The sequence below is a fragment of the Peromyscus maniculatus genome, chromosome 20, assembly GCF_049852395.1.
Source record: "Peromyscus maniculatus bairdii isolate BWxNUB_F1_BW_parent chromosome 20, HU_Pman_BW_mat_3.1, whole genome shotgun sequence".
Classification (NCBI taxonomy): Eukaryota; Metazoa; Chordata; class Mammalia; order Rodentia; family Cricetidae; genus Peromyscus; species Peromyscus maniculatus.
Genome location: NC_134871.1, coordinates 7,454,455 through 7,478,814, shown reverse-complemented (window position 1 = coordinate 7,478,814; position 24,360 = coordinate 7,454,455). Strand labels below are relative to the sequence as shown.

General features: G+C 37.1%; 1 long non-coding RNA gene across 1 annotated transcript in view; it reads left to right on the top strand.

The window, feature by feature from the left end:
- The window catches only part of LOC143269657 (uncharacterized), a 41,280-nt gene extending 17,447 nt beyond the window's left edge, over positions 1-23,833 (top strand). The window contains exons 2-3 of the long non-coding RNA XR_013046237.1: positions 5,754-5,849; positions 23,803-23,833. This is a non-coding gene — a long non-coding RNA (uncharacterized LOC143269657). The remainder of the gene's footprint in view (positions 1-5,753; positions 5,850-23,802) is intronic.
- Positions 23,834-24,360: the final 527 nt, after the last annotated feature.

The window sequence follows — 24,360 nt, the reverse complement described above, 5'->3', positions numbered from 1 at the left end:
CCCGTGAAGGACTAAGATCTTACAGTCTTCATGAGTCCCCTGCATCATTTTTCATTCCTGTTCCTAGTCTTGCTAGCACTGCAATTACATAAAGAGAGCAGAGATTCTCCCTGTTTATTTGTTGTTGTTGTTGTTGTTGTTGTTGTTGTTGTTGTTATGTTTCCATAGATTTTTTATACTGCCTTGGAGGACCATCAGATAATAATCATGCCTCTTTGTGGAAATCCAAATTGTCCCAAAGTGATTGTGCTAGTTAGTTCTTTGTCAACTTGACACAAGCTAGAGTCATCAAAAAAGAGGGAACCTCAGTTGAGATGATGCCTCCATCAGATTGGCCTCTAGGGAAGTCTGTGAGACATCTTCTTGATTAATGATTGATGGGGGTAGAGCTTAATCTTTACTGTAAATATTCCATCTCTGGACAGGTAGTCCTAGGTTAAATATGACAGCAAGCTAAACTAGCTATGGTGGGTAAACCAGTAAGCTGTATGTATTCCTGCGTGGTCTTTGTTCTCTTTCTTGCCTGGAGTTCCTGTTGTAGTTTCTCTTAATGATGGACTATGATTGGGATAAGCCAAATAAACTTATTGCTTCCTAAGTTACTTTGGGTCATGGTGTTTCTCATAGCAAGAGACAGTTAACTACAATAGGGGCCCACATTTTCTAGATATTTATTTTTGTTTTCAAGAAATGAGAGACCAATTTCATGCAAAAAAAAGTCAGTATATATGTGTGAGTTTCTTTTCAGAGTACTAATTTTCCTACTCCACATGCTATACACATTTATGCGTTAATACTAAATACAACCAGAATTACTTCTGCAAAGTTTTAGAATTTTATAGAAATCTGTTAGCACTGTATAAGAGATTTATTTTCTCACAATCTCAGGGACATTTTCAGTTAGCACAATCCTGAAATTTTTCCAATACAAAGGAAATAAAAATTCACTTTATGGTTGCTTTTTATTATTTACTTATTTTTTAATAGACAAGTACAATTATATGTATTTTTGTACATAACATGGTATTTCAGTATATTCATGCATTACAAATTAACTAAATCCAGATGTTTATTATATGTGTTATCTTATATACTTTATGTTTCAAAACTACTTACAGTTTACTCTTTAGCAACTTGCAAGTGTTCAACACATTGCTATTGACAATATCCTTCAAATGTTTTCTGGAAACAACCTGGAAGTCTTGTGTCTGATGGCAAGAACTGCACCAAACCCCCTCTTCCTACTCTATTGCAATTTGCTTTTTAAAGGAACACTTAAACTGTTCCCTGATCCTTGTACTAATTTGAATCCCCGTCAACAGAGATTTCCTTCTTTGCACAACTTTTCCATGAGAGCCATTCTCAGTTTTAAAGTCACATCTCGTCAAGCTGTTCCTTTACATGTCCCCATGAATTGATTTATTGAACTTTTTTTCATATTCCTTTTGGCTATTTTTATGCCTTCTTTGGAGAAATGTCTGTTCAGCTCCTCTGCCCATTTTAAATCTAGGTTACTTGTTTTACTATTAATTTGAGTCCCTGTGTATATTTTTGTATCACGTCCTGGTAAGTGTGGATTGTAGATATATTTTTCCGACTTCACAAGCCATTCTTCATTAAATTGGCTGAGCCTTTGCTGTGAAGAAGCTTCCGAGTTGATGTCATTCTTCATTTCTATTTTTGTTCTTGTCTGTGTTTTAAGATCATATTTTTAGAAACCCACAGTAATGTCATGAAGATTTTCCCTGTGTTTTCTTTTAGTATTATTGGCTTTAGATCTAACATTTAAGACTTTAATATTTTTAAATTGTCTCTCTCATATGGTAGGAGATGGGGATAAATTTTTATACTTTTGTGTGTGGTTATCCAGTTGTCTAGCACCATTTAGTAAAGGAATTGTCCTTTCTTTAATACGTGTTTCAAGTATTTTTGTCAAAATCAGTTAGTTGATTATAAATGGTCGAATTTGTTTCCAGACTACCATTCTGTTTCAATTGAGCTGTGTGTCTGCATGAATGACATTTCATGCTGTTTTGACTATTGCTTTGTCATGAGAATAAAATGGATCCTTTCCTGGAATGCTCAAGTATGGCTATTTCTTGATGGAGGAGAGCTCTTCAGTTGTGTTTTCCTTTCTGTGTTTGTGTGTTAGACGGTGTTGATTTACCTTAGAGGCAAAAGAATCCCCATCTTTTGTGGAGTCATCTGCTTAGGATCATATTGGTATCATGTTGGATGATAACAATAGTTCCCACATGACATCATTTGCTCCTCTATTCACTGATTCGGTCATTAAGAATGGCTTAAGAGCTTAAAAGACTAAAAAACATACAATCAACTCATATGGTTTTGCATATTACCCATGATTTTCTCCTTGCACATCTGCAAGCCTTTGCTAAAAGCATCAAACTTCAGAGTTAGTGAATTAAATGGGGTAATTACTGTAAAGAGCTTAACACAGTGACACAAACCTAATAAATATTTGTGTGAGATGTCTATAGAGTCAAATGGTAAAGGCATGTGTAGCTTACTTGGGAAGATATGTAGTTGATATTGAGCAACATGTTTTGAAACACAAAATTATACTATTTTAGTCTGTTTCTGCTGCTGTAACAGGTAGACCTCACACCAGGTAAGAAAAACAACATGAACTTTTTGCACAGTTCTGGCATCTGGTGGGCTGTAACATCCCACCCCCAGGTGCCTTGATGCTTCATAAGGTCTTGTTCCACCAATACTGTATTTACTCACATGCTAGAAGAGGAGTTGTAAAAAGATCTGAACAGATTCCCTTAAGCCTTTTTATATGAACACTAATTCCTTTAATGAGATCAGAGATCCTATAAGCTACTCATCCCTGAAAAGACCCAATTCTCAACAGCGATGATGAAGGGACAAGTATACAGAGAGAGAAAGAGAGATAGATAGAGAGAGAGACAGAGAGACAGAGACAGAGAGAGACAGAGAAGGAGAGACAGAGATATAGAGAGGGAAGGAAAGATAGAAAGACAGAGAGAGAGACACACACAAAGAGAGAGAGAAAGACAGAGACAAAGTCACAGAGAGAATGATGTGTTTTCTGAATCTTAGTCTCACTTGTACTTGATAGGTTTGGGTTGAAATTTCAAAACTCTTACATCCTTAAACTTCAGTTCTTGTCTATTTCAGTTTATTACTCTGTGAGGCTCACCTGATTTTTTATGGCAGCAATCTAAATATTTAAAGTTGCTTAGAAATCTCAGCTGTTCATCTACACTTGCCTACAATTCGGAGGTCTTCTAAAATGATCCACTGTAATTTATTATCTCCCCAACTTAATTATTTCATAATAAGTCCTGCATAGCCAAACAGAATTCAGCTGTTTAAAAGTTTCCCTAATGAAAACATCCTTTAAAGACTTTGTTTTAATACTGACCTAAAAAAATGTTGCATTTCCCTGTCTGAAATCGAAAGGGAAATGACAGAGCAAAGAGTATTTGCAAATATTTTGCACTCCCCTCTAGTGCTCCTTTGAACTTTTGACTCCCAGTTTCATGAGAAAGAAACCGAATACTGGAAATGAAACTTCCTTGGTGGGATCAAATAGCAGAACATGACTCCTTACCTTCCGAGCTCTGTTTTAGTGAAATCAACGATGCAAGACGTGATTTTTAATCTCTGGACTTACCATTTTCTTGGCCTTTTTTCAGAAATTCTCAGCATAGGTGATAATGATAGTTGACAGTTCTGAACAAGAACCCAAGAACTTGGAGGACTGAGCCAGGCCATTTGCTCACCACTCAGACTATAATCACCTTCCACTGGCAGCAGCTTTTGCACACTGTCACAGTAAGCTGAGCTGAAGCAGTGACCCACAAGTAATAGTCTTCTATCTCATTATGAAGCCTGGCTGACTGGGATCTCCTAGTTGATTTCCATGCATTAGGCTATGAACAACCAAGACAGCATAAACATAGAACAGATTTCTCCTTCTACCTGTTGGCTTAGGATTGGTTGTCTTTCTCTGATTTTCCCAGGATGATCTGGTCCTCTATTCTATTGCCCTATAAGGAACAGAGTACACCCATTCAATAGACCAGATAGGAAAGGAGAAATCAAAAGGGAAATCATTTTATACCTGGGAAATAACTAATTAAGAATGGCTTTCCTTTTTAATAGTTCCATAAAACATTGCTTAAGTGTTTACAATACTTTTAGAATTGTTGCATTGAATATCCTGAGAACAGAGAAACCCAGTAGATATGGTTAGGTGATGGCATTCTCAAGGAAAAATTTGTCTGAAATATCTGAGCATGAGTTCCAGCACTGAATAGAATTCTCAATAAAAGAGTCATAGTGAGCACATCAACAGAAGTCTAAGCCATATGAGTCAACCCTGAAAGAAAAATAAAATTATACAAAAGAAGCATACCATGTGTTCATGCAAGCTGGCAGACACTGTGGATGATAATGTGGGTATTTGTGTTTGTACATACACACATACATTTTCCAGTAATGTTAATAAAAATTGTAATTTCATCATAATGATATTTAAATTTGAATGATGAAATAAATGTTTCATGCTCTTGAAAATATAAAGGAGATTTTTCCTAAATCATTTGTGTGCCAAAGGGAAAATTTTCCCCACCTTTTCAAAATGAATAAAAAAAGAGGAATCAGATACCTTGATGCATCTATGTATCTATGTTTCTATCTATTATCTATCTATCTATCTATCTATCTATCTATCTATCTATCTATCTATCTATCCTTTTTAAAGTTCTATTTGTTTTAGTTCATGTGTATGAGTGTTTACCTGCTTATTTTTATGTGCACCATAGATGTGCCTGGTACATGTGTAGGTCAAAAAAGGGCATGAGAATACCTTGGAATTGGGGTTACAGAAGTTTGTGAACTACCATGTGGGTTCAGAAAACTCAACTAGGGTAAGGGCTCTTAAATGCTGAATCTTTTCTCCAATCTCTACATTATATACATTCTTATAAGAAAATTTCTCATCTATGAGTATGTTCAAGAGAGGTAAGTAAATTCATGAATGTATTGATAATAATGAAGGGCCTTTCCCAAGAAAATGTAGTTTCCATGTGCTGGTTTATGTGGCTATTTTCAGTAGGTATAATCATAAAATGAATTCTGTAAGTTGGTTTTGGTAAAAGGAAAATGCAAGTTCATAAGTTCACTGTACAAAATTGAGATGTAACCGACGAGATAACTCAAGGCTGACCAGGAAAGTATGTGGCAATACGATGCTTGATTAGTGTAAGCAGAGAAAAAATATTTCATTTCAAACATGGAAAATATAAAAGATTCAGAGATTTAGCAACAGAGTTCAGATTTAGGAGCAAAATATCACTCCTTTTCACATTCAGTATGTAGATTTTCAAAAATCTGATTTAATTTCTTTAACTTTATTAGAAGATTCAGATTTACATAGTGAGAATTTACAGAAGATAAAACACAGCAGGATAAAAATCAAAATAAAACTCTTTTCATTGAAATGTATAGAACTGTGCAAAACCAGAATGCCATGACATTTTCCAAAATTTCATTAATCATAAGAGAAAATATGTCTGGAGGTAAATCTGAAAAGTGATTCATAACATAATCAGGAATTTAACATTCTAATAAATGTTCAGATGCTAATCCAACAATCATAATTTTTGAGGTGTTGCTTTCTTTTCTTTTTTTCTTCTTTTCTTTTCTTTTTTTCTGTTAATGTAATAATTCCTAATGACATTCTCCTATACTCATAGATTGGTGATTCGTCCAACTGGCACCAGAAAAACTTCATATAGCAACTGATGGAAACAGATGCAGAGACCCACAGCCAAACTTTAGGTGGAGCTCAGGTAATCCTGAAGAGGAGAGAAATAAAGGATTGTATGAGTCAGAGGGATCAAGGACACTACAAGAAAAACCACAGAATCAACTAACCTGTGCTCATAGGGGCTCACAGAGACTGAACCAACAACGAGAGCCTGGATGGGATTGACCTAGGCACTCTGCATACATGTTACTGTTGTTTAGCTTGGTCCACTTGTGGAGTTCCTAACAGTGGGAGCATGGGCTGTTTCTGATTCTTTTACAAGCTTTTGGGACCATATTCCTCATACTGGGTTGCCTTGCTCAGCGTTAACATATGGGGAGATGCTTAGTCTTATTACAACTTGATATGCCATGTTTTTTTGATATCCATGGGAGACCTGCCTTTTCCTAAACAGAAATGGAAGAAGAGTGGATTGGAGGGTGGGGACATGGTGAGGGTCTGGGGGAGGGGCTGAGAGGAGAAAGGGAGGGGAAACTGTGGCTGGGATGTAAAATAATAATAATAATAATAATAATATAGATTTTGAGGTTTCGAGTATAGAATAGAAGACATTTGCTGATATTTATTTACAGGCCAATATTCTGCTAAGGGTCAAAGAAGGAGTCCCCTGGCAGGAACAGTTTTTCTTCAGTAAATATGATTTTAGTTCCTTGAATATTTTCTAATAAAGTAATTTGGTAAAGGGAACATATTAGTAAATTAAGAATCTGGGAGGCATTAGGAGGAGGAGTGGGCAATGAATATAACCAAAATACATTGTCTTCATATATGTTTGAAATTCTCAAAGAATTAATACAAATAGTATATTAAAACATTTAAAAATCAAGAGAACTTTACTAGGCTTCAATATACACATTTGCTGAATTCAATGTCATATAAAATCATTAGGTTCTGACCTCTGTGTTATTTTACTGAGAAAAGATAATAAATAATTTTTCCTTGAGGATACAATAGTAAATTTATTGAACTAAAATCAAACATTTAATTCTGAAGTTCAATGGGCAATTATAAATAAATTTATTCTAACTGAATAAATATGTTCAATCCTGGGGATTGACACAGATTGGTAAACAAAAAACAAAACATATGTCTGTAGAACATATGTCTGTAGATTCCTACCCATAAATCTTAAGGAACATAGAGATTCTTAAATAAGGAAGGATATTTAATGATTATTTGTTCTTTTTCTTGGATAATAAATACTAATACATTACTGCTGAAGCAAATCCCAGTCCTGAGTCTTCCAAAGACGGCGTGGGAATGCTTGGTTAGCTGGAGAGCATTGCCAGCTGTTCCTCAGGATAACACACATCCAAGTTATCAGAAAACACTGCTTCTGCTTGGGAAGAGGTTTGCAAGCAAGCTCACTTCATGGCCTCTTGAAATCTCATGGATATTGAAATCATTCTATGATTATAAGAGTTCTAAGGGAGATTATTTGCCTCTTTAAGTGAATGTGAAGCCTTCTATTCATAAAAATATTACTTGAGCCAAAGCAACAAGGACAGATCTTTTGTTTTGCTCAAATAATGGATCTATTCCAGAATCTCAAAGTGCTTTGCAAGCATGAGATTTTTATTCAATACCTTTACAGTTTTGGAGGGGGCCTTAATGCAAAGTAATGATGTTTCTGGAAACTTTGGATAGAGTGAATAAAACCCGACAAGGCTGCCAATAGGTTTAAGGATGAGCCAAGAATAGCAAACAAGATTTCTACATCTGTGTTTTAACATCCAGACACACAGACGCATTTTCATCAATATTAAATAATTAGAACAACAGACTAGAATGTCATTTAGAAAAAAAAATATTATTGACCAAAGTCTGTCTGTGTGGGCACTGGAGCAGACTTATTTATACTGGAATCTTGGTGGTTTCCTCACCCTAGTCAAGGTGAATTGAATTCTAATATTCCTTGGAGATTTGATATTCCAGGCTCTGTGAACCTAAATCTGCACCAGGGACCATGACTGAAAATAAGGATGTTTCAAATGATTTGTGAAAATGGCATGGCACAGTAATCTTGCGGGTCTCTTTGTTCTTCTTAACGATGTTCACTTAGCTTTTGCCTTTTCTGAAACTACCACTACTCCTTCCCAAGCTCCCTTTGAACAAATAGTGTGGGTAAAATTATTACTTGTCCTATATCATTGTATAATTTGCCATACTCTTCCTTTTTCAAGGGATAATGAACCTAGATAATAAAAGTGGTGTCTTGGGATAAAGCACAGCCCTGTCATTCATTTAGTGTATTACTTTGGACAAACTGATCCATCCAAATTCTGATTTCTTTCTTGGTAAAATGATGGAGATGTTATACTACTAATACACTGTTCTGTGAAGAGTCAATGAACATGAAGAGTTTAGCACAATACTTCATACAAAGTAAATAGTGTTGCCTCTTTTTTCCTTTCCGTATGTAGATATTTTCTGCAGACTCCAATCTATGCTTCCCTATGTGTACTATTGGCTGACAGCTCAGGAACTACAATTCCCATAATCCTTTGCAATGTGCATTCTGGCTTAAATTTCTTCAGTGTAGGAAAAAAAATTACCCGTGATTCTGAAAGCAGAAGAGAGAAGTTAATATCGGTCTTCTCCCTGGAGCAGGCAGGTACATTTCCATAAAGGTTACAAAAAAATAACAGGTTTTTGTCTGTACCTTCCAGTTCTCTTGTGAATTAAGATTTTAGTATCCTGAATACCTGAAGACACTAACCTGTTTCCAACAATTTTTGTTATATACTAATTCCTTTAAAGAAAACAGTTGTTTAACATCCACATTTAAAAATAACTATTTCAAAGAAAATACTTGTTTAACTTCACCTCGTAATACCTTTTGGTGGCTTTTGAACTGAATGCCTTCTAACTTGGATGCTTATTATTCCTAATCACCAATTAATACATTTTTTCTTGTTTTCTTAATTATTGAATCCAGTCATACATTATTGAGTAAGAAAGGCTGGAAGAGAAATAACAGTGATAACATTTGTCAACAGTGAAGTCTTTATTCACATCACATCATCATTCTGGTCAGTGCTTTCTGAATACCCTACCAAAAAAAATTGAATCTTGTCCTCATCTCTCTCATTTTTAAAAATCACTACCATCCTCCCTGAGTGAGTCCCTGCAGGTATTCAGGCAGGGAAGCAAACCTCGAGAAAAGATAAGAATGTAAACCCGGTTCAGATTGACTTCATCAACCTGGATCAGACTTCGGGAAATCTAATAACAGGAGGTTTATTCTCAGTGTATTTATGCCCTGTATAGTTTGGAAAACAACTTTCCTTGTGTAATACAATTCCTGGTGCACAAAGAAGTGTAATTACATTGTAATTCAATTCAAGATACATGTCATTTCTTTGAAGAAGATGGGTTCTAGTGACAGGCTACCTGTACTAGTTTAAGGGCCTAAGGATCTGGCCTGGCCTGGGTCATACCTATAGTATAGAGGTCATTTGTGTTATTAGCCACCTCTGGTCCTGGTTGTAGGAGCTTGAGAGAGACTCTGGCAATCAGGATCATTTAGATTACTAGCCATCTCCAGTTCTGCTTGTAGGAGCTTGATATCGCCTGGCCCAACAGATAACACAAATCACCAGGCTATTAATCATTTCCAATTCTTGGCTTTCTGGATGAAAGAACAGGTTTTTCCTCTTTCCCATTGGAAAGACAAACCTTTTGCTTAACATTCCTGATTTCTCTGGAGATCTGTGGGAACAAGGACCTTCATGCTAAGCTCCAATACTTCCCTACTCCCCACCCACTCAAATCCACACAAACAATAATCAGAATATATTGTATGGAAAATATCTATTTTCAATTAAAATAATTTAAACAAAAGCTACAATACTACATTTTAAGTGTTTTACAAAATAATAATCTTGTGAGTTTACCTATTGTGTTTTTTTCTAGAACATCTCTAAACTTACGGAGACAAGGGTTTTAATGGAATTCCTGCTGTATGGGTTTTGTTTAGAAAGTATTTGGAATGTAGGGAATACTCAATGAATAATTGTTGAGTGAAGGAATGGTACTATATATACATAAAGTTAATCCTTAAAAAATTAATTCTATTCCATGGGTGTAATTATGCCTAGCACAGAAGGAGCAAGAATTTACACCCATGAGATAAACCAAGACTGAATTCAGATCCCCAAAACCTTTGCTATTTACCATGCTATCATAATGAATACCTCTTGCTCCTCTAATATTAAATTGGATGGATACACAGCAACTATGAGACTCAACTCAAATCCTTTCCAAGTTCTGCCTGCCACTGATGTCCCAGGACTGTGCATCTTACCAAAGCAGGAAATCTTGAAAAATCATCAGATGCATTTTTTGCTTTTTTAATTCAGTTGGAATCTATGAAGGAAAATGATCTTATATATGCTGCCCTTAAGCAAAGCTGAAGGAAAATAGTTAAACCTACATATTCTTTTATTAGAAAAGGAACATATCAGTATATAAGGAGATCTACTTGTCAAGTATTTGTATAATCTGCATTAAAGCATATTATTTTCATTAAGTAATTGCTTCTTCCAGGGTGTGCGCCTGATTTAGTTTATAATTAGACACAGTGTAAATACCATGCTACTTCTTCCAGAGCTCTGCAAAGAAAGACAGCCCTCTAATATGAGGCATTTTTACAGGATGAATAAATAGCTCATCTTGTCATACAAAAGGCCAATTTTATAAAAGCATGCATGGAAAAGGAAGCTGAGCCCTGACTCTTCTGTTTCCCCTTCTCTTGTTAGGCAAAGATCTGTAAGATATTGGCAATAAGAACAATGAGAGTGTCTTTGGGTATGGATAATAATTTGAAAGAGATCCTGCACTGCATTCAGTCATCATATAAACATAAGATGGAGAGCTTTGTTTAAACAGAGAGAGAGAGAGAGAGAGAGAGAGAGAGAGAGAGAGAGAGAGAGAGAGAGAGAGAGAGAGAGAGAGAGAGGCAAGATGCTCAAACCAGCCACTGCAGTTTCTATCGGCTGAGCCAAACAAGGGCCTCCTTGTACTAGGTGGGGGCTACAGATGGGTGTCCCTCATTAACTGCAGTCACCATTTGCATGCGGTTCATGAATGAGCTGTCTTTTCTCATCAGTGTTGCATTCCTTCCCAGTTCCCCAAGATTTTTCACACTCTAGCCAGTAGAATGTGCAAAGTCAGAACTTGTAACTGAAAAAAAAATTTGTATTTTTCCTTAAATATGCATATACCTGATTCCTCACTTTCCATAGCCTCCTTCTAATGCAGTGGCCTGTTAGAGCATTTTATGTGGTGTTTATATCACTGTGACTATCAGTTCAGCTTGACAGTTATATCATTTGTTGGAATAAGGAAATATTAGACAGCATGGAAGCATTTTTGTCTCTGTGATAACACTGTGGTTCAAGTAGTCATGCCTTTGAGAAGTTTTATGTAACAAAAATTTCCCCTTTTATTAAAAGTAAATTCTTTTTTCATACAATATATCCTGATTACAATTCCCCCTCCTCTAATTCTCCCAGTTCCTCCCAACATCTCCTTCTGTCCAGATCCACTCCCTTTCTGTCTCACATAATAAAAGAACAGACTTCTAAGAGGTAACAACAAAATATAACAAAAAAATTATAGTAAGATAAAACAAAACCCATCACATTGAAGTTGGACAAGGCAAAACTACAGACAGGAAAGAGTCCTAAGGGTAGGCACAAGCATCAGATAACCATTCCATGACACACTCAGGAGTCCCATACAAATACTAAAGTTATGGTTATAATATATACATAGAGGATCTTGTTTAGACTGATGTGGGCCCTGTGCTTTCTGCTTAAGTTTCTGTGAGTTCATATGAGCTTTGCTCACTTGATTTAGAGAACCTTGTTTTCCTGGTATCTTTAGTCTTCTCTGGCTCAATACTCTTTCTTCCTCCTTTTCTGCTAAATTCCTTGAGCTCTGAGGGGAGGGATTTGATGGAGACATCCAATTTAGAGATGTTTGTTCAAAGGTCTTTCTCTCTGTGTAATGTCCGGCTGTGGGTCTCTGTATTTGTTCCCACATTCTGAAGAGAAGCTTTTCTGATGATGACTGAATAAGGCATGAATCTATAAGTATAGTAGAATATTAGCCGGGTGGTGGTGGTGAACTCCTTTAATCCCAGCACTTGGGAGGCAGAGGCAGGCAGATCTCTGTGAGTTTGAGACCAGCCTGGGCTACAAAGTGAATTTCAAGGAAAAGCTCAAAGCTACACAGAGAAACCCTGTCTCAAAAAAATAGTATAGTAGAAAATCATTAGCAGTCATTTTATTCTTACTTTTTTTTTCTTAGACCAGTAGTATTTGGTTTTACCCCTAGGTCTATGGGCTATATAGTCTTTGATTCTTAGTCACCCAAACAGTGCCATATATGGTATCCATCTACTGAAGTTGGTGTTAAGTCAATTAGACTTTGTTTGGTTACTGCCACACACTTTGTACTGCTATTGTCCTAGAATATTTTCCATGCAGGACACATCAAAGGTTTTATGACTAGATTAGGTTTTTGTTTGTTTGTTTATCTTTGGTTGCCTGCAGAGTACCCTCCCATATGAAACATGAAGGTGAAGGTTCTATGTAGATACCAGCTAAACTTGTCCATATTGGATGAGTTGTGTGCATGTTGTCTTCAGCAATGGGACCTTGCTGTCAGTTTGTGGAGAGCAACCCATGGTCTTTGAAACCACCTGGGTTATTTGAAGATTTCCATGGGACCCTTTTGTGCTGTGGGATGTTCTGTATGTCCTGTGGGAGCCCATTCTCGGGTTCCTCGTGGCTTTACCCAGCAGGTCCACATAGAGGATGATTAGGACCACAGGCCTGAGTGCAGGTGTCTGAGATGGTCTGCACTTAGCTGTGCTGGGGGATGGTCTGTATGTCAAGTTGCTCTGATTGGTCAATAAATAAAATACTGATTGGCCCATGGCTAGGCAGGAAGTATAGGCAGGACTAACAAAGAGGAGAAATAAAAGAACAGGAAGGCAGAAGGAGTCACTGTCAGCTGCCACCCTGACAAGCAGCATGAAAAGATGCCGGTAAGCCACAAGCCACATGGCAAGGTATAGATTTATGGAATTTGATTAATTTAAGATATAAGAACAGTTAGCAAGAAGCCTGGCACGACCATACAGTTTGTAAGGAAAATAAGTCTCTGTGTTTACTTGGTTGGGTCTGAGCAGCTGTGGGACTGGCGGGTGACAAAGTTTTGTCCTGCCTGTGGGCAAGGCAGGAAAACTCTAGCTACAAATGGCGCCCAACATGGGGTGCCAAATGTAGATGTAACCAACCATCTTATTAAATAAGAAACACAGAACAAATGCAAAGAAGAAAGCCAAGAGGTCAGAGCTAAGAGCTAAAACCTGACCCTTCCTCTTGCAGTGGTCCTACCTCTCCGAACCAGAACCACTTCCTGTGTGTCTGTCTTTTTATAGTGTTTCTGCTCTGCCTTCTCATTGGTTGTAAACCCAACCACATGACCGCCTCATCACGGCCTGTCTGTATAGACCTCCAGTTTTTCTATGATTGGTATTAAGATTAAAGGCATGTGTATCCAATACTGTCTGTATCCCTGAACACACAAAGACTTACCTAGTTCTGCGTACCAAGTGCTGGGATTACAAATGTATGCCACCACTGCCCTGCTTTCCTATGGCTTGCTAATAGCTCTGACCCCCGGGCAACTTTATTTATTAACATACAAATAACATTTGAATACAAATAAAATATCACCATACTTTTGGCCAAAAATTCCATTGCATATAACCAGTCCCAGTACTGGAAACTTTATTTGGCAACAAGAGATGGCCAATTGGGACTTCTTCTCCTTCATTGTTTTAAGACTTCATTAGGATCATCTTCATATATTTTAGGAAGTTTCCATTGCACTAGGTTTCATTGCCACCCTCAAATACCCCTCAGTTCTAGCTCTATTTTCCTGCATTCCTTCTATTAACCCCATCTTTCATCTACCTTGCCCACCAATCATCCCATTCTCATCTCCATCCCTGGTCTACCCATAAAATCTATTCTATTTCCTCTCCAAAGGAGATCTACATGTTTCCCTAATCCCTTCCTCTATACTTAATTTCTAATCCCTTCCTTTATACTTAATTTCTCTGGGTCTAAGAACTGTAGCTTGATTATCATTTATTTAATGGCTTGTATCCACATACAAGCCAATATATGTACCATATTTATCTTTCTGGGTCAGGGTTACCCTACTTAGGGTGATTTTTTTCTAGTTCTAGCCATTTGTCTGCAAATTTCATGATGTCTTTTTTTTAACAGTTGAAAAATATGCCATTGTGTAAATGTACCACAATTTCTTTATTGTTTTGTTCTCAATTTCTGATTATTATGAATAGAGCAGCAAAGAACATGTTTGAGCCAATATCTTTGTGTAAGATGAAATGTCTTTTGGGTATATGCCCAAGAGTGCTGGGTCTGAGGTAGATCAATTCCCATCTTTCTTTCTGAGAAAGTGCCACACAAATTACCATAGTGAATGTGCAATTTCAAAATCCCAGTATCTTGCTTCACATTCTTCCCAGCATGGCCTATCAATTGTGTTATTGATTATAGCCATTTTCAGATGTAACATGGAATTTCAAAGTAATTACAATTTGCATTTCTCTGATAACTAAAGATGTTGAACATTTCTTTAAATGTTTCTCAGTAATTTGAGTTTCCTTGAGAAGTTGTATGTAATGTGTATTAAAGTCATTAGGAAATAGTATATCTTAGTACCTAGATGTGTAGAAAACCTGTAAGACTGAGAATCACAAGACCACAACCTTCATCTTCATTGTACCACTAATTAAGAGAACAACATCCACCGTGGAGACCCACAGAAGTTTCCCAGTGAGAACTTACTCATGTTCAGAGAATCTGAACCTGCTTTACCCAGCAGTGCTACGTAATGGGATGATTAGACCCTGGGTATGGTTACCGGGTGTTTGGAAGAGTCTATACTTGGCTGTATGCTGTGCTTTGATCTTGCAATGGGGAGGTCTTTTGCCCCACCCCTTGGCATTTTTATAAAATGCCCATTTGAATAAAGTCTTGAGGCTGTTTGGTATTGATCCAGGCCCTCCCGAAGCTATCCTGTGTTTCTGTCTTTCTTCTCATCATCTAGCTCCCTTTCTGATATTTCCTCATTCTTCTCTCCTCCATCTAAGAACCCTTCAAAAGTTGGGAGCAGGCTCCTACAAACCCACAGATAATTAATTCGCCTTTATTATCTTATTCTTTGGAATTTTCTCTATAAGGATGGGATGAATTTTCATCAACATGACTTCCTAAACAAGACCTGAATGACAATACCAATGGACATGCTAACATGGACCAGGGGAAGCTCCCTAGTCCTCAACCCTAAACAAAAGACTTTATGAAACTAAGGAATAACAAGAATAGGTGGAAAAGTCTTCCTAAAGGAAGAGTCCCCTAATTAGCTATTCAATACTAAATCACCAGGCCTAAGATTACATAGATATATAAAATGCATATGTGTGTATAATACATTATATCATAATGTGTACATTATGTGTACACAGACTGAGTGGGTTGTATTTATATATTTTGGGGTGTGTGTATGTGTGTCCATGTATGTATGTGTGTATATATGTATGTATGTTTGTAAGAACAATGAAAGAAAAAGGTCCCATGAGTTTGACAGAGAACAATGGCAGTACATGAGAGGAGTGGGAAGGAGGAAAAAATGAAGGGGAAGTTATGCAATTATATTATCATGTTAAGAAAATTATTATAAAATATGGGAATGCTCATGTCTTGAAATTGTTTATCTTATCATGAAAGAAAAACATCACAAATCACAACAACATAAAAAACTCCCAATTAAATTAAAAGGTTTATTTAACAAGTAAGGTTTTTATATGTCAGCAAAACAACTTCTTTTTCATTTTTATGACCAAATAAAGAAAAGAACCACATAGTTTACTTAACTTTAATGATGGAAATAATATCTGAGCTTAATTATGAGGGCAGTTCAGTAAAATATTATGCTTTTTATTTATGGATTATATTATTCTCATCTTATTAATGAATACGCCCAAGTTCTATGATACATAGCCCATATATTTAAATGAAGTAATTAAAAGCTGGAACCTTTTTTGGTCTTACAAAGGATACTAGCCATTATAGTAGGATGCAATTTAACAAAGAGTCATGTGGCCTGTGCAATGTTCCCTGTTGAAATAGAGGCTTAGCTAAAGCAAGTTTAGTGGCCAATACCTTATAATGAATTACTTTTAGGGAGGGAGGCCAAGTGTGGTAGTGTATGTCTTGAATTGTTTATCAAGTTGGCAAGACCATCTAAATCAGTTGTGAATGCTGATTGGTTTGGTAAACTACACAAGAGGGTTATGAGGAGCAGAAGGTACACCTGTCCTAAAGTGGTAAGCAGCAACTGTTGTGATTATCAAGGCAACACCACATAGTTAAAAAGGAGGTTTATTTTGGAGTAACTTACAGCCAGGAAAGGGGTTGGTTACAGGATCCGGGAGAGGTGAGGTGCAATCTAGCTGGGTTGTCTGGAGAACTCTGCTTAGTCTACCATCCAGCATCCAGGATCACGAAGAACCAAGAGGGCCAGCATGTCAGGATCCTGAGATCTTAAGGGCTCCTATCTTGGCCCCGCCCCAGGGGCAGGTCATAGGTAAGTGTAGCAGTTACCAGGAAGCCTCTCTAGGGGTAGTACTTCCAGGTCAAAGCTGGAACAGTAACCCACCACAGACAATTATTCATTTCCTCGCTGCCGTAAGAAGAATGGATGGCCATGAGAACAAGCACATTATGGACAGTTTATTAACTGGCCTCTTGGAGCTTGTGAAATAGCTTAGGAGAAGGGAATGGTTTGTGATGCTAAAATGCCTCCTAGTGCCTTGGCCTGGAGCCTCTTCCACAGTTCTTGGTTGGTGGTAATCACAGGGTACATTTGCACAATCCAGCTGCAACAGAACATTTTCTTTGGAGGGAATTTTGGGAGGTTCCCAGGTTTGAGTTTCTGTTGTTTTTTTTTTTAAGTACTAAAATGTGTTTTTGAGTCAACAGACATTATTAGCTTGTGTTATTGCACTACAATTAGATGTTCACTGTCAGGCGGCTATTTCCTTCTTTTTGAGAAACACTTCGAGCTGTTTACATGTTCTCTGTAAATCGGAGGAAACCCAACCTGTGTTAAAAGTGGGCCTTTGAAGACATGGATGTAATTTGGTGATGAGATGGACTCAATGTTATTCTGTAACCTTTCCTTCCTCCTCCCTTGCTCAACCAAGTTATCATAGAAGTGGGAATATTAGAAAATAACATTACAGTCACTTACATGTTAATGACCTCAAAGAAACCTACATTAAGCAATTTTAAAATCTATATTTTCAACAGGAAGATTTGCTGATGTTAAAGATCTTTGCATTTACCCAAATTGTGCACAGTCTTCGAAAAATACTATAACCCATGCCATGATCAACTAAATCAGTTTTTTTAATTCATTTTTTAAATCTGGGGAAAGCTGTAATAACTGAAAATGAAATCTAGGAGTAAATATGTCATTGGGGTAATTCAAATAGCTCTGCATTTGCTGCACTTTTTAGCATTATTCAAAGAAAGGTATATCTTGCGGATAACTCAGGAAATAATGCAGCTGTAGAGGATATTTCTCTAGTCTTTGCATTTGCATCTTTTTCTCTTCTATATGCTGCTCTCCTTTCCAATGGGAAAGGGAAGAAAAAAATACACTAATAGTTTTCAGTGTTTTGTCTATCAGTTCTTTTATATTATTTAATTAAATACTACTTTTAATGTTTCTAAAGGTAATGAACTTAGCACACCTGAATTCTTGATGGTCTCATAAACTCAACTCATTTTCTTTCTACAATGGAGCTACCTGCAGGAGATGAAGACTTTAAGTCTGAACTTTGGATAGGTCATAATCATCCTAAATATTTTGTAAAATTTGAAATTTGAAAGAAATGCTCAGGGGTGGGGGAAGCTCAAGATTTTAATACTCACTAAAAATATAACTTGGAATAGATAACATTGTATGTGTGATTTTCTTGCCCTTCATCTCATGAATCACATAGAATATGTCTGATAACAGTATGCACTTCTTGAGAATACTCATGGAAAGGCAATGAAAGCCAGCTACACAGAGTAAGCACATGTGCCAATGTTTGTGTCTTTTCCATGTTTCAAAATAGGAAGAACTCTAGGACAGAGCAAAAAGAAAAACAGAGCAAGTGAGGGTTAGTAGAACTCTGCCTTCTATAAATGGTCACCAAATCATAGTGTGAGGAGTTTCTGTGTTATTAATTACATGACTGAAACTTTCTGTAGATTGTACTGATTAAAAAATATCATATAGTATCCTAGGAAATATATAATTACTGTTTATTCAGGATATGTTGTGTTGTTGTTGTTGTTGTTTTGAGACAAGGTTTCTCTGTGTAGCTTTGTACCTTTACTGGAACTCACTCTGTAGCCCAGGCTGGGCTCAAACTCACAGAGATCCACCTGGCTTTGTCGCCACAGTGCTGGGATTAAAGGCGTGTGCCACCACCACTCGGGCGATATGTTGTATTTTTTAACTTTATTGAATATATGTATTTATTGAGTGTGTGGTGTGGTCATGCATTTGTTATGGCGTGTGCATGGTATCAGAAAACAGCTTTCATGAGAGGATTCTTTCTACCATGTGTATCCTTGGGGTTGAACTCAGTTCATCAAGCTTGGTGTAAAGTACCTTTATTCACAAAGCCATCTCTCTGGCCCTCTAAACTTACTCTTAAGAGCTAGCCTTGGGTTTGCATTCTCAGAAAACAATCTTCTAAAAGCACCCAGAATTCTGAGAATACTAATTACTGTAAACATTATATACCACATATTACTACCCAAACTGACCTCTACTTTTATTACCAGACTTTGATCTGACCCATCTTTTTCTTTACTAGTTTTTCATATGAATATCTTCATTCTGTTACAATGTCTTTATCCATTATTTTATATTTAATTTTAAGTGGTCTTTGGAGACTGCTTTTGCCAGTTAATGACTGCCCTTAAATTTTACCCTCTACTTTTTCTGGAGGCAGTTTTCACATTGAAAATTGTCAGCACAGAGATAGAATAATCAATTCATTCCATTTTCCTCAGTAGCTCCATCTTTTGAATGAAACTTTAGATAGACAATCAGTGGAGAGTTAAATAAAAATCTTTTAAACAGTTTTGTTTTGAACCAAGTGTAGTGGTACACACCTTTAATCCCAGCACTCAGGAGGCAAAGACAGGATGATCTCTGAGTTCAAGGCCAACCTGGTCTACAGAGTGACTTCAAGGACAGCCACAGCTACACAGAGAAACCCTGTCTCAAAACACCAGGAAGAAAAACAATTATTTTTGTATTAAGGATTCAGTGTGTCCCACATGGATGAGACTGAGTAGCTGTAAGCTAGCTCCAGGAAACGGAAAAAAAAAAAAAAAAAAAAAAAAAAAAAAAAAAAAAAAAAAAAAAAAAAAAAAAAAAGGAAAAATTCTGGAAGAAATGCTCTCCGAAAGTTTGGTGATAAAGTTTATAAATTCTTTTAAGATAGAGTTACTATACCAAAAAATGCATAACATTTAGTTAAGCAAATAATTAAGATCTTTCTGTTATTTAACGAGGCTTGCACAGCCCATATTCTTCAATAGATACACTAGTCTGAGATGCAAAAACCAGAACCAAGTCCCAAGTCACTATTGTAAGCACTTTGTAACTTGTTTATGATCAGTAGTTAATAGCTAATTAATATACTGGGTATCAAAATTAGGACACTTACTGCTTAAAATGAAAGGTTTTGTGTGTTAGCATGAATGGTTAAAAATGTAAGCAGCATTTGTAATCTATAGTCTTCAACAGAAATCCAAATCTAAAGCCCCTATTTTAAGTTGCCCATGTCCTTTGTTAGGGTTTGGGGGTATTCTGTCTGATTCAGCTGTGCTAGTGACAGAATCTTGTATCTGGAATGTTGTGTCTTCTTGTTTTAGAACATGGCTGTGTGTCTTAACTAAGCTTCTCTTGTAGTTGTACTAACAATAAAGGACAGTGAGCTGAATATAAGGCCAATGGAACAATTTGTAGACTAGTTTATGCTCCTACTTTCTGGGGATGGCTTGTATTTGGGACATTTAGACTGAAGCCTGCCTTTATTATGACTGAGTTAGAGTCCAAGTGGATTGCTTACTCATTTGACGCTATTTGAAGTCATTGTTACTCACTGTTAGAAGCCAAAGAATAGCTCATAAAGTTCATTTTCCATGTCTCCAGCTGTTTATTTCACTTAAAAAAAAGCATAGAGGACACAATGTACATATATTACATAATAATAACTTTCATACTGCTTTAATCATGTGTGTATTTTAGTAATTATTTGATGTTTGCAATAAATATTTTGATATCAAGAAAACTTTTAGAAGTAATTGGTAGTTGCTTTTTAGACATTAATATGCACCATTTCTCAAGAAAAACATCACTTCATATATATGTATATGAATTTCATATATATATATATATATAAAATCAGTGAAATTCTAATTCAGAAATATATATAATAAATGTAAAAATTAATGAATAATTATAATAATTAGTAAGCGAAAATGACAAGCCTGATATCTGTGGTCTATAAAAATATAAGTATTGAAGCAAGTCTGTCATGTACTTGGCATGTACCCAGGGCATGGAATATACAGGAAGTCACTCCAGCCAACCTTCAAGGACAAAGATACGTTAAGATGAAATTATGGAATGCCTGAGGTACAGGCCAAAGAGTTCAGACTCTGGTCTTTTGGTTTGGTGCCACACAAACTAATGCTTTTAGAAAGTGTAGCAACCATCCCCCACTACAACCTTAGCTATAAGATATCACGCATCAGTGAGGTTTAGGTCGGGGAAAGCTGAACTGTTAGAAAGGAGCTGGCAAGTTCAGTTTCTCTCTGATTTTGATACCTGTGAAGAATAACACTTGATCACTTTCCCAGATCAAAGTACGGGGTATGAATTTCAAATGAACAGGAAATCAGCATTGAAGTCAATGAACAATTAAATGTGGCACCGTAGAGATTCCTCCCCCAAAACAACGGGTATCCAGTGTGTGAGAAGCTTGCCTGTCTTCTCCTCCCTGTAATCCATCTCCTTCCATCTCTTTCTAATTACTGTTTTATTATCTCATTAATCTTGTAGGACTCAACTTAAGCAGATGGGGAAAGGATGTAACTTCTCAAAACACCAAGAGAAGATGGGGAGTCTGTGCTTCTCCTAACTGGGCTAGCTTCTTCAGGAATTCCCATCCCACTGAGTCAATGGTTTGGGGTGATTAATTTACTGCTAGTACATTTAACATTTAGTACAGCTAGACAGTCCCAGTCTGTTCTTAAAACTAAGCTGGTTATCTGCTGAAGCTGCTTAGATAGCACAAAATATGTCAGAGTTCTGTCTTCTCTTCAAGAATACTTAATATTTTGGGAAGAGAAAAATTTAGATGATGTGATGATTAGTGTTCGTTGTCTATTTGAATGAATTTGGAATCACCTAGAAAACATACCTCTGGACATGTATTTTAGGATGCTTCCAGACATGTTCAACTCAGAAGACTTAACCGTGAATGTGGGTGGCACCACCCAATAGGATTAGGTCCTGGAGTAAATTTCAAAACTGAAGTCTCCTAAGAGCCAGCTTTCAGCTCTCTCAGCTTCCTCACTGCAGATGCAGTGTGATGAGCTGCCTCATGCTCCTGCCTCCAAGGGCTGGAGTTACTCTCAGTACTGTGCTTTCCCTTACTACAGCAGACTGAATCCTCAAACAGTGAGTCAATATAACTCCGTCATCCTGAAGTTGCTGTTGTTCATTTTTCTGTGATGGCAATGAGAAAAGTAACTAATGCAGATTTCACTAGAGCAACCAGCACAACTGCTCTAGTGTCAACCTTTGGAAGCTGATGCCAAAAAAAAAAAAAAAAAAAAAAAAAAAAGTTAGAAGTTCCAGGTATCTTCATAAGGCAAGTTAAGGGGGAAATAAAAGGAAGGGACTTGGGCAGGAAAAACTTTCAGATTTCCAATGTGACACTTTCAAATGACACGGAGGAAGAAAGGAAGACCCAGAGCAAAACTTCAATTCTGGTCTGACAATGGTGCTACTAATCTAATAGCAAACTCTCAAGGAGTGACGATCAGAGAGATGTCATATAGGCAGAAATGACCAGATCCTAGAAACCTTTCTACATTGACTATCTGTAGATTACCAGTAAAAGCAAGTGCTACCAAAGGCATTGAGGGCATTGTTAGCTAACTGCTCTGCTCACAACTAAACAAAGAGTTTCCTCTTGAAGGGAGATCAAAGTAAGGCTCCTCCATGGTTTGAGCAATATTTTTGCTTCTTGGGTTTGTATTACTCTCTGCCTTCAGTTATAATATTGAAATACACGCCGGGCGGTGGTGGCGCACGCCTTTAATCCCAGCACTCGGGAGGCAGAGCCAGGCGGATCTCTGTGAGTTCGAGGCCAGCCTGGGCTACCAAGTGAGTTCCAGGAAAGGCGCAAAACTACACAGAGAAACCCTGTCTCGAAAAAACCAAAAAAAAAAAAAAATGAAATACACTTATGAGAAATTCCAGGCAACTGAACACTCCAGTTGTTCAAATGCATGAGTATTTGAGTCTGCTGGAGATCTTATTAAACATGTGTTGCTGGGTCTATATCCAGGCTTCTGGTTCAGCAAGTCTGGGATGGAGCCCAAGAATATGGCTTATAACATTAGCCCTAAGGAGGTGCTAATGTGGCAGGTCTCAGGATTCTACCTTAAGAATAATTTGTGTAAAGCATAGAAAGGAATCACGAACAGCCAAAGGAGAGGGCATAGCTAAGTGTAATATCTCTTTCTTCCTAGAAAACTTTATTTGCACTCTCAATAACTTTCTAAAAAATTGGTCATCAATCATTGCTATCAAAGTTCTACATAACCCAAAGAGAGTCAGATCCAGTGCTTAGAAATCAAGATGAAAGGGAAAAAATAAAAATAAAAGTGTTCTTGCATGGTCTATGTGTGTGGTATGTGTTTATGTATTTGTGTGTGGTATATGGGTTATGTGGTGTGATGTGTCTGTATATGCTGTATGTTTATGTATGTATGTGAGGAGCATGAATGCATGTGTGTGTGTTTATTATGTGTTTATGTATGTGTGTAGTATATATTTATATATGTGAGTGTAATACCGGTATGTACATGGTGTCTGTGTACCATGTGTTTATGTGTGTGTGTGTGTGTGTGAGATATCTGTTTATATGTGTGAGTGTGATGTTTATGGTCTGGTGTGAATTTGCATGTAGCTGTGTATGTTTGTGGTGATTATATATGTGTGTATGTCGTGTGCTATGGTATAGTGTGTGTATGTAGTATGTATTTATGCATTTGTGTGTGGTGTATGGATAATGTGGTATGGTGTATCTGTATATGGTATATGTTTATTTATGTACATATGTGTGGAGTATCAGTGGGGTACATGCATGTGTGTGTGTTATGTATTTATGTATGTGGGTATGTTATGGGCTGTGAGTATATATGTGGGGGAGTATTGTGTTGTATGTGTTATGTGTATATATATATATATATATATATATATATATATATATATGCATTTCTGATATGTGTGTGTTTGTGTGGTGTGTGTTATCTGATTATGTTTGTGGTGGTGGTAGTGGTGATGATGACAGTGGTGCTGGTGGTGGTGATGGGTGTGTGTGTGTGTGTGTGGTGTTTTTATGTATTTGTATATGCAGTTTGTTTTTACATATGTAGTATGTTTATTGATATATGTGTTTATTGTGTATGTGTGTGCATGGTGTGATAGGTGTGTATGTGTGGGGGAGGTTCTTTTGCTGTCCATTTAATCTTTTATGTTGTTTTGTGTCTTTTCAGGGTTTGGTTCTATATGAAGATGAAATGGACATGGCTTAACAACTTGTCTTTCCACAATGCCAGTGAAATTACTGCGTGTTTAGCCCACTTCTTAACTATGCAGGGTCTGACTGTGTGAAGTCAGAGCATGAGGTCACCATCTCCACACAGGAACCCTCCACACACCATTCCTCTGCTCTCATCTTTCTGCTAACCAGGACTCTTTGTTCTTCTTAGTGGGTGGGCCCCAGGGAGGTCATTAAGTCTTAATGACCTTTGCATCCTGGAGAGAGTGTGCTCTGCCTGCCTGTCAGACTGGGGCCCTTGCTGCCTCACTTCTCATCCATAAAGACAATTCTGGGCTGTGTGCTCCTTGACTTGAAAGGGAAAGAATGACGCAAACCACCTGCACATGATTCAGCCTCACCCTGGCAGCCCACTTCTCACCAAGGAGGTGCCACAGTAACACTTACTGGACTTTCATTGTCCCTGCTCAGATTCCAACACTTGAGTAATACCAGTGATTTTCTTGATTCCTTCTGAATATTGTTGGTTGAGTCATTTTTAATTCAGAAAACA